Below are 12,094 nucleotides of genomic sequence, written 5' to 3'. Positions count from 1 at the left end.
TGCTGCACTAGGTCATTCTCTTTGAGACTGCCCAACAGGGGATTTTGCTTCTTCTATATCCCGTTTGTCAGATTTCATAGTTAAAGTAACGTTTAATTTGAACAAGTTTTTTTTTCACAACAACTTCATAAGAGCTATATTTTTTCAATCAGATGTAATTGATAGAATTTTTTTTTCTTTCCCTTTAAAAGCAAAAATCATTACTGACTGCTAAAGTGAGTCAAACTGCTCATCCCATGCTGCCTAACTGTAATACTCTAATGGAAAAACAAGCAGAAACGACATTTTTTTTACACACGTTAGTTTCCTTCCACATGAAACTGTTGGGTTTATGATTATTGATTGATTAATCTTGATCAATAATTATAATTACAAATCATAACCTGACAAAATCAACTTCCTAACTTCCTGGTGTTGTAATTGTGGCTCAACGCCTTTGACAATTACAACCGTTAAATACTCCGTAATAATTAATAACTATTGCCGGAGATGTCACTGTTTAATCAACCGTTTCTGCCGAAACCTAATTTTGACTGACGAATCACTTTCGCACACAATGAACACAAAACGCTCTCTCTTTATCTATGTGAATATTTATTAATTTTCACCTACTCAACATGCAAAATTCTACAAACACAGGGGTAACACATCTAAATAAGCAAAATTCAACAAACGGCAGTGGGTATGTATTGAATCAACCAGCAGTTTATGGCAAAACAGAAGAAGGAAAATGAGAATATGAAAAGTGGTGTGGTGGCGAGTGGTGGGGGGATGGAGCGCAGCTCCGACTGTCCTTTATGATCTTCTGATCATAAAACTTCCCCCCAACTCCTGAGCACAAAGGATTCTAACTTTTGGCGGCAAGCTAGCACAGTGAGATTGAAGACAAAGGGGAAATGGAGAATTTTACCATGAGGTCGTTTAACAGTCCAGTCTTACAACGCACCCGCGTTGACTCTCAGATAGTAAACACAAGCAGCTCTAGGACCGCGGCGGATCCCGATATCAAAATAACACATCAAAGTTTCAATAAGCAAGGTTACATGCACATATCATTCAGAACACATGAGATCCTAACCAGCGATTCTGATCGCTTCTACACCTCTGACCCTGCCCAGGCCTTCTAATAAAGAAATAAAAGATTAAATAAAAGATGGGTTTTACTTGGTGAAGTTTCTTCTGGTCAGTGAGTGAGAGGGAAAAAGGGGGGTTTGAAGCGTTGTTGAGTGTCCGCAGTTACACTCCAAGAGAGCTGTCAGTCCCGTCCTTTGGTCTTTTTGACGAAAAGGAAAAAAAAAAATAGGATCTGACCATCAGCAGTCGACTAGGGATGAAACACGATGGCGGTTTGTTTCCTCGAACTCCGTGTTTTAGTTACGTGTTAACTCACGTCTTCGATCGGCAAAGTGAAATTCCTGGCCTTCTTAGTCCAAAAACCTCAGATATGAATTGTTCGTTGGCCAACGAGAGAGAGAAAATAACTGGAAACTCCACGTGGGATTTCTGTTACTTCCAAGGACGCTCCAGTTGCGTGGCGACCCCGTCAAGATTGCCAGCTGGAAAGCAAGTTTTAAAAATGTCCACCTTCCTATATAGCGTCTTGTGACGTCATACTTGAGACGCCCCGTCATCACAGTCGTGATGCTCGACGGGATATGGAGGCGCGGACTGTCCGGGATACAAAATGGCCGCAAGCATCAGGAGGCCTGGTGTCTGTGCAAGTAGTCCAATATTCAGCAACAAGTGGTCCAACAAAACAATGGCAATCACTTCTGTTAACTAGGGATTTCCTGCTCAATGATCTTGTACTGATACCAATCAAACTTTTTTAACATTAAGTTTATACCAGTACTGAGTCTCAAAACATATTTTTAAAGTACAGATGTGAAAGCTACAATGACATTATTAACATTTATGCCATGTTTATGACTGACATTTCAGAACTCAGAGTGCTTTGAGGTGCTTGAAATAACCAACAATCTCGCTCTCAGGAGCCACTGTTGATGTGCTGCTAGAGGAGTCCATTCCCATATGTTGAGAAGGTCCTCAATTGCTTGGTTAGATAGCTATGTCCTAGTACCACAGTATGTTTTCGACAATGAACATTACTCATCATTCAAAGACTTTAATTCAGTCACTTGTTCCCCAATCCTTTCTCAAGGTGCTTAACTTTTACCCTGAAAACTCACTGGAACTCACTGGGACTCATTTGGTTAGAGTGAGTTGAACAGAAATGCATGTGAGTGTCAGGTGGATGGCTTTCAAAGACCAGAGTTTGAGACCCCGGCTACAAATGTGTTGTGTCACTTCACCCACTTACAGAGTTAGCTGTTTGAACTTGTCGTATTCATCTAAGTGCTTGCATATGAAATACCAACTTAAATTGATGGTTTTAAATGTATCTGTTTTAGTACCATCTTGTTCTGTAAGTTGTGACTCTGGAGTTGTAAATCTGTTTTTTTTAAGTTCTAAATTATGTTAATGACACCATTTCAGTAGAACCCTCCTTTTAATTGCTAACCAGCTTTTGCATATTTCCACTGGTATTAAGACAATTTACCTGGTGATGGGATTTAAGTCTGCATTCTAGTTGGGCCACTCCAAAAGGTAAATAGAAACATTTTGGAAGATTACTTGAAACCTAAGTTTGCCAAGGGTAGGAATATTTGCAAAAGCATAGATTATCTCTGTGTGATTTTCGGTCAATGTTATTAGGAACCACACTGGAAAGGCTAAACAGCAACATGGGGCAGGTTGTAGCCACCTGCAGTAGATAATCAGGCTACAATGGTCAGAAGTTAATTGCAGTCAGCCACTTGGGTATTATTTTAAAAATGCAGTGACGGGGACCAAGAGCCAATACGTGGTGTCTGATTGTATATTAACTACTATACTGTATTTTTGCTGTATATGTGGAAACACATCTTTGTGTTTGTAACCTGAACTAGAGATATATAAAACAAAGTCTGAGTAGCTGAATATTTTTAGTGGCTACTGCATGTTTCACAGTGATAAAGAGATCTCTCATTTATTTACTTGCATAAAATATGCTTTGAATAAAATATGCTTTCACTTAAGCAGCTAGAAGAAGTGTAGGTGTGGCTGTGGTCCTTCTGCGGTCTGACCTAGAAGTAGGGATATTTGACTTGAGGCTACATCTCCGGACTAATTACAGCAAGCAGTTGCCAAGCAACTGCTGCAAATGGAGCCTTATGGGTCCAGAGGTGGATGAATGGTCCAGCCAGCACAAGACAACCCTGTGATGGATCTTCATCTTCCCCCAATGACCCTCTTGACCTCTGACTTTGAGAGAACATCCATGCTCCATAAAGCCTGCAGTGAGCCTTGAGCTCAGTGGATAATATACACAACAGCAACGAGAAGTTACAGGGTAGGATAGAAACAAATTATGTATGCATTTCTATTTTGATTTACATTTCAACAAATTTCCATAATGGTTTCCCAGTCAATAAATTAAGCAAAAGCTCCTCCATAAGCAACAAAATACAGGTACATTTCACTGTAATATTTCCTCTAATTTCCTAACTTCCTTAAGGCACTTCCTGCTATAACACTCAGTTCCAACTCACTGCATCCACATCCTATCTTTAGTCTCCTTGGATGCCAATTAAGAGACTGTTTTGTTTTCTATGACGGCATGGACACAGTCAACAAATGCCCCCCCCCCCCGAACAACACACACACACACACACACACATACACACACACTGCCCTCCTGTTCTCATTTCATTGTCATGTCCCCTGGTGTGTTGTGTTTTCTCGAAGACAGGCAGACAGCCGTCCCAAGACCTCTTCCTCATAATTACCACCCGTTTTTACTACAGGGATGCTAGCAAGCTAATTACTGAGAAATAATCACATGTTTGCCAAGACCCTGGGCATGTAAACTGTCTTCTCAAATCATTTTGTTCACACAAACAGACAGATACTGTCCCCGTCACCGTTTTGATAGAAAGGTTTGCCTGTTCACAACAAGGTCTGTCATTTCTGCAAATTACTGCGGAAGGTCATTATTAGAGACAAATCTATTCAATTTTAGTGTAATTTAGCTAACATTTTATGTTGTAAGACAAACTTGGATATTTTGTAAAGGCTCAACAAAAGCATAATAAGCCTTTTGTACACGCATATCTGTCAAATGTCCTAAGTTAGCCTAGCTTTTGTTGGCCACTCTTTATTCTTCAAATGAATGCATTAACTGAAATTGCTGTTGTGAAGCAGCCAGCGTGAAGTGCGTGCCCTATATGCTGTAAGAAACATTTCACACAATAAAATACACTGTTTTCTAACTTATATTGTGACATATTTTGTAAACTATCAAGCATGTAAACAAAATACATTTTAAAAATTCTTTCCCAGGGCTACAATGCAAAGTTTAGGAATTTATGTACCAATTTATGTACCATGTTCAAATTGTTTCCGCATTCAATGCCACATATGTCCTGGATTATTCAATTAACCTAGTTCTAGTCGAGTGCAAAACTCATACTTTTTTCAGCAACATTTGATTCAGTTCCTGTATTTTGCCTTCTTCAGTTTACACCTGTAATGAAATACAGGGAGTGAAGCTAAATGTATTAATAAAATAACAGTCAGCTAATGTACTGTACAACTCAAAATATCACAAGACAGTGTATTGCTCACTTCTTTGCTGGACTGCACAGACAGAATTTTAGGATACTGCTTTCTTTTCTTTGGTGCTATACTTTTCCACCTTCCTTTTTTTAAGTATGAAATCACTTTGGTTAGGTGCACGGAGCCATGTCCAATAGATGAATTATTGCCATTAAGCCCAGAGAATAATTGATCATAGTTACAAGGAAATCTGTGCTTTTTGGAAGCAAAATATAGAGAGTTTGGGGTCTATACCTTCTAAGTAAGTTGTTTGTAAGGTTTTCTGGTGCTGATACTACAGAAATAAACATCACATGTAGGAGTAGTATAGACTGTGGAAACTGCTGTTACAAAGAGCTGTTTTTGTAAAAAAAAAAAAAACATAAGCAAAGTTTTTGTAAAGACTGGAGCAAGTTCCATTTCAGATAAATAGAATTAAAAAATATTCACAATTCTAAAGCCATAAAGCAGTGATGAATGTAATGTTATAGATATACTAAATGAGCAGACACAACAAAGTTTAACTGTGATGAGAAATACAAATCACTGACAATCACAGTGAGAAAATAGCTTTAAATGTACCATGGCCAAAGAAACTGCTGTTCTCTTAAGGTGGTCAAGTCCCCACATCCCAGACCTCACTGCTGCCTCCATGGTAAACAGTAGGACAATAATTAATAATAAGCACAAAGCTTCTAAAACTGAAAACTAGGACAAGCAGTGAGTGCTGAGGAGTGGTGGGTGTTCTAACTTCTAGACCATTTTCATCTGTTCATCTGCCCCTTTGCAAAATATTCCTTTTATTCTTGTATTAGTGTCCTGTTTTGGTCCTTCCTATCCCTCTGTCTTGCTTCACTCTTTTTCTGACCTCTTTTTGAGCAACTATTGTCCTTGCAGTCCTTGTGTTGAGTCATTAATAACCCTCTCTGCCATGTTTTTCCTGCCAAACAGAGCAGCGCTTTCCTGTCATCCTGACACAAATTAATTCCCCTTATTTATCTTCTGGCACCAAGGCCAACATAGGCAGAATAACTGTTTATGGAAAAAAAAAAGAACAAAGAATTACAGATGGTGTGTTCTAGATGGCAGGGCCATTTGTTTCTCAAGTAAGACTCAAGATAAAGTTCATAACAATCATTTTATTACTAGAACTCCTTTGTCAGCTCTCTTGTCCTCTTATTCACCAAGTCCAGTCCTATGTGTGTTTTTTGTGTTAATAAGTTTGTGGACCAAAATGTAGGAATGCAAAACATGTATTTGTGGTGCTTTAGCATTATACATCATTTAAGCTTTATGACAGTGTTATTTGGACTATGCTTAAATTATGTTTTTTTACATGCCAGTGACAAAACATGTCAGCATATTAAATAAACTGTATAATATAAAAGTGCATGGGTTAGGGCTATTAACCCTAACCTAAGCACTGGTTAGGGTTAATAGCCCTAATATGTGCCCATTCAGGCAGATATTAGGCAAGTGTGCCTGCATGGGTTTTCTATGGTTGCTCTGGGTTCTTTACATTTCAAAGGCAGCTGGAATAATGAGAGATTTGCAAAATCCCAGTTTAAAGGGAATTCATCTTGTCAGATTTTCTAGGTTGAACTAGTCCACATGCTGTGTTTTTTATTATCTAATTCTAAGGTGCTCCTACTGGCAGAAAATATTTAAATTCTGTTTATTGTATTTTCACAAATAGAAAATAAATATATCTAAAACTGTGTTTTAAAGTATTTTCTCTAGATGTAGAATTATCGTGTATTATTGGGTTTTAGCATTTCAGTGTTTAAATGATATACATGTAAAGATGTATAGATGAACAAATACAGTCCTGACTTATGAAAATTGAATGATAGTCATTTAGTTTAGCACAGAAAACTACAAAGCAGATTTTTTGTCTGGACTAACAGTTGGGCTGTCTGATGCCCGATCACCCTTCCTATTTTGTACTGAGTACCCATATGTGTGCCAGATAATCATTTTAAAAGTGGTGGGAGGTTTTCCTCAGTTTTTGTAACCAAGCACCGTCAACCAGCTCTTCAAACTTTCTGCTAGATGACCGTCACTGATCTGACTTGTTGGTATTTATTCATAATAAAATTAGAATGATAGATCAACAATATATTGGATACTAAGACTGCCTTTCAGAAAAAAAGCTCTTTAGGTCTAAAAAATTAAGACTATACAGAAATAATGAGGAATTGTTGAAATTATTCGCAGTTTCTGTGTCAGCCGTACCACAAAGATCTGGTTTAAGCAAATTTTAATGTGTATTCCAGTCTGGGCAAAGTTAGCTAGATCTGTCTGTTGATGAGCTATAGCAGCCTAAAACTTTGTGATTGTGTGCTTTAACTACATCTGCAGCCCGATAAACCACACATTTAAAATCTGGTGCCAAAAATCCACCAGACAAAGAAGATTTTCCAGTAAGCACCATCATGGCCAGATATGGATATGTGTTTACAGGAGAGGCTGTTCATGAAGAGTTGTTAAAATCCACCTAGATTCAACAGGAAAGCACAAAATGCATTAAATTACTGTTTAGAAAATTGCTTTAAAACGTTTTTATTAATAGCCTGCTGACAGATTCTTGTCAGGTAATGTTAGGAATCACTTAACATGGAGTGTGAAACTCTGTTTGAATGAGTTGAACACAGGCGATGATAAAACAAAATAAAATAACATGAACACATTAGTGTACACATTACTATGGTCTAAATCAGTGTACAATCATGGAATCAGTGAGGTGAGTTTAAAGTGAGTTTAAATCTAAATCTTTAGAAAATTATCCTGCTTTTTATTTAATTTGTTTATATTGCCAATCACTTACGAAGCATTTACCATAGAATATATTGTAAACTTGCTCCTATTTAGTTAAACCAGTTAATAAAGCATGAAATTTCTGGGAGGCAGGACTATGTTTTAATTAAACACATCAAGTGGTCTACATCATCCCACAAAATGCTAAATGAATATGTTAATACCTCAGGAACTTTTGGAAAATAAATAAGATTAGTATGTCTTGTTGGGTTGTTTCACTTTTAACGAAAGAAATAAACAAAAATAAGGAGTACTATCAAAGGTAAATAAAGAGAAAAACTGATCACATAGTTGCTTGTCAATGCTTTTCAAATAAAATATTGTGGATCACTTATTATTTTTCTATTAAGCTTAGTGTTAAAGAATCCTTGACCTACAGTAGAATTCCAAAACGACATGAAATTGGATCAATCCTTAATACACCAAGCTAACTGCCTCGTGCTTCTCACTGTAGGTTTCATTTGCCGATACTATTGCCAGCAGAAAAGCCACAGGCACAAATCCTCTTTGGTAAAATTCTTTGTTAAAGATTTGGATTCCCATCTGCTAATAAAAGGTATCTAGCAATGCTGTCACTGCACAGCAGTGACTACTGGAGGATGTGACAGAAAGAAAATTTGTATGCTGCTATAGTCGTAGTCTGAAAGAGGTTCTGTGTTGTGCTGAATACCTCTGTTGATATTATTCCCTTTACTTTTCGTTGTTACACCGTCAGGCCTGTACCGCCTCCATCCTCTTGTGGTTTTCTTCATTTTTTTTTCTTTACAGCCTTTACATGTGGTAGGTTTCCTCCTAGTAAACGCCCAGTTACTGATTGGCTGCCTCCCTTTACTGGTGAATTCCTAGCCAGGCCTTTTAGGTTTACCTGTCCAAAGATGATTGGCCAGAGGACACTTGGACAGCACCACCCACGCAGCAACTGTAGCCAATGAGGAGGTCAAATAGATGACATGTATTACTATGGTCTGAATCAGTGTACAATCATGGAAAAAAAGTCAGTCTTACCCTTAAGTCAGGGCTGCTGTGTTTCATGTGCAGTATGACAGTGTCTGCTTGTTAAGCTGACATTTGTGTTTTTAAAGTTGTCTTGGCTTTGGTCCGCTTCAGTGATTTTGTGACTTTTATAGCTAAGGTACTCTATTTGGTAGTTTTGATTGTGTATTTTTTTTTTTTTTTTTAGATCTTTCACTTTTGTCCTCAATTAGTATTGGTTTACTCTCAAGAAGAAACTTTTTGTTGTATTTATTTTGTTTTTGGGGAAAACTCTGAATATGACTGTATTTTATTTCATTTCTTGTGCTCATACATTGGAAATAAATAGTATTCTTCATTTTAAACTATCTTTTGAGCTCTGTCATTTATATTGCACCCACAATGAGCATCTGTTAACATGATGATATTGTAGAAATAACCCTTTTTTCCCATTTCTGTAGGAATCAGAACCTGACTGAATTGGACTTGGTTATAATGTTACTGAAATGCATTGGACACAGAGAACTGAAATGAGTGGGACCACTTATAATTAGGGTATGAAAGAGACTTTTACATAAATGTGAAGTGGCATAAAATGACTTTTGTTATGAGGTCTCACTAAATTAAATAAATTAACTAAATTAAATAGATAGCTGCACTGTGGTACAGTTGGCAGCACTATTGCTTTCCAGCAAGAAGGTTGTGGGTTAGAATTCTAGACATGGCCTTTACGCATGGAGTTTGCACATTTTCCCTTTGAGAGTGGGCGTTCTCCCGAGGTACCCCATATTCCAGCTTCCTTCCACAGTCCAGAAGCATGCATGTTTGGTCAAATGGTCATTCCCAATTGCATTTAGGTGTGTGTATATGTGTCCTTGTGTGTGTGTTCTAGCATTATTTACAGTGTAAAGACCATTTTTCCAACATATACTATGTTGTAAGGACCCACTGCTCCTTATGGGTGTGAAGAAAAAGTGCTGTTTTGGGTTAGGGGTTAAGTTTAGGACTTAGGTGTCAATTGAATTTAGGTTAGGTTTAAGGGTTAGGTATGTATTGCCAGACTGGTGACCTGTCCAGGTGTATCCTGCTTTCTGCCAATTGATTGCTGGAGAAAAGCACCAGCTCCTTTGCACCCCTGTCAGGATTAAGAAAATATAGGCAAGAGATGAATAAAGCAAACTGAACTGACATTAATTTGAATTAATTGAATAAATTAGTGCCTTTGTTTTTGTTAAAGTCCTCCCCTGCCCAGCTGTTTAAGGGAGATGGCCGTACTTGATTCTGAATTTGCTGTAGGTCTCTTCATATTAAATGCAAGTTAATTCTATTGCCACCCTGTACCCATTCCAGGCTCAAAAATCTTCAAACTTAAGATGAAAATTTGATGTCATCTGCCACCTCAGTTAGATGATTCTCTACAAATCAGCATTTTGAGCTGACAGCGTTTGGATTATAAGTTTACCTGGATTATCCCTCTTGATTCAACTGAACATAACTAATTTGGATAAAAAGTGCTTAATTGGAATAAATCTAATTAGAATTCATTTTTGAATATTTAACTTTTCTTGTTAGAAGACTCCAGCTTCCTCCACAGTCCAAAAACATGCCTGTTAGGTTAATTGGTCTCTCTCTAAATTGCCCTTAGGTGTGTGAATGAGTGTGTGCCTGGTTGTTTGTGTATTGCCCTGCGATGGACCGGCAACCTGTCCAGGCTGTACCCCGCCTCCCGCCAACAGACTTCTGGAGACAGGCACCAGCTTCCCCGTGACCCACAATAGAAGAACCGGTATAGAAAATGACTGACTGTTCGAAGACTTATTTAGAATTGGCTCAGAGTAAACTGAGTAATACATTTTTTTAACTTTGTGATGACATGTCAACATCAATACTGCAAGACTATTTTCTATGACAGTTCCAAGTAACTCCAGCTCCACATGGCTCCTGAAGAATAGTGCTAGCGTGAAGCAACGTATGGACTCCACGGCCCTCAGTGTGTTATATCTGTATGTAGGCCCCACAGCAGCAGGAGCTCCAGCATCTCCTCAGTCAGGTTTAAGCTACTTCAGCTCTACTGACAGTGAGGAATGGATTTAATAGCCAAAGAACAGCTTGTCAGCACTCTGAAAAACCACGATGTTAGGGGACTTTTTTCTTCTAACTCATCTCTGTATACCTATGGGGTTCTGCAGTGGGTGGGATGTAGGAAAGATTATAAAAAAAAGAAAGTAACAACAAATGTAGCACTACTCTTTAAATTGTTCCTTTCTTTTTCTTCCAAATGGATGAATGTGCAGCTGGGCACAATGAAAAAAATTACGTAAACATGAATTAGATGAATTATGACAAACACATAAACTGTGTGCATTCATGTTGCAACAAATACTGTGCTATTCTGAATGTGTGATGAAATGACTCACTGAGGTAAAATTTGATTATATTTAAAAGCTGATATGACAATGACGCTGGTTTGCCAACATTTCAAGCCAAACACAGTGTACTTCTATAATAAGCAAGCAGTTTCAGAGAAATATAGTCATGCCTCTCGCAATAAGCAGAAAATAAAAAATAAAGGATGACTCAGAGTAGCAAAACATAGCGACTCTTTGAGCAAAAACGTACATCTTGATATGAAATATCACATTTCCAGGGAGTGATTTCACTGTTAATCTGCCTCATGGTATACATTGGGTTCAAGCACTGGTGTACCTGCAAAAGGAGATGTTTACACTTCAATGAGCCCGGAGGCAGGGTGTTAACAGCATGTTAGCAGAGCATGAGCGATTTGCCTGTGTTTACACAGGATGTTCTCTGATGTAGCAGCGAATAGTAGGTCACTCATGTTTTGTAAGCCCTCAGAGCCTGATACAAAATCACTGAAGTTACACACATAAAACATACTCAAAGTCAAATAGTGGGCTTTGTACCATTCTTAAAAATACTTAGAATACACTGCTGCAGTGGACCATTCTGTTAATTAAAATAAACTATTTTTTTGCTTTGTCACAAAAAAATATGACCAGAATATTTTTTGCATATCTTTCAGGGAAACACAGTTGAATCGTTTTTGTCACTGCTTTTGAACTGGAGAAAAAATATAATTTCAAACATTCAGCACTCTTGTTGTTTGTTCCCCAATCACAGAAGCTTTAAAACGAAGCAATGTGAGCAAGATAGGTTTGCGTTTCTCACAGCCGTAATTGTACAAAGCTCCATCTAGCTGTCGTCCCTCCAGGGGAACATTGGGCAGCTCAGGGGCGTGTTGTTATATTTCACACCTAATGATGGGCAAGGCATCCTCAGCTCTTAGTTACAGGCCTATTCTAGTCTCTGACACATCTTTAAAATTACATCTCAACAGCAAATCCGTCTCGTATGCTGCTCTTACATCTCCTATGCTGTTAAATGCAGTTTCTTTACACCTGTGATACAAACAATCATAGACAATATCAAAACCCAGAGTTATAAATATCCTGGATGGAATTATTATACATTAATATATAAATTCATATTGATAAAAATTGTAAGCATGTTGCCAGGTTGGTGGAGATTTTTGTTACTTGGCTGAAATATAAAACATGAATTTGACATCAATAATACAAATTATTTTGTTGCTAGTTTTCAGAGAACAACATGTTTTGGGTTAATTTAATTTATTCTAAAAGGTTTAACA

The sequence above is a fragment of the Girardinichthys multiradiatus genome, chromosome 22, assembly GCF_021462225.1.
Source record: "Girardinichthys multiradiatus isolate DD_20200921_A chromosome 22, DD_fGirMul_XY1, whole genome shotgun sequence".
Classification (NCBI taxonomy): domain Eukaryota; kingdom Metazoa; phylum Chordata; class Actinopteri; order Cyprinodontiformes; family Goodeidae; genus Girardinichthys; species Girardinichthys multiradiatus.
This window is presented reverse-complemented; position numbering follows the sequence as displayed.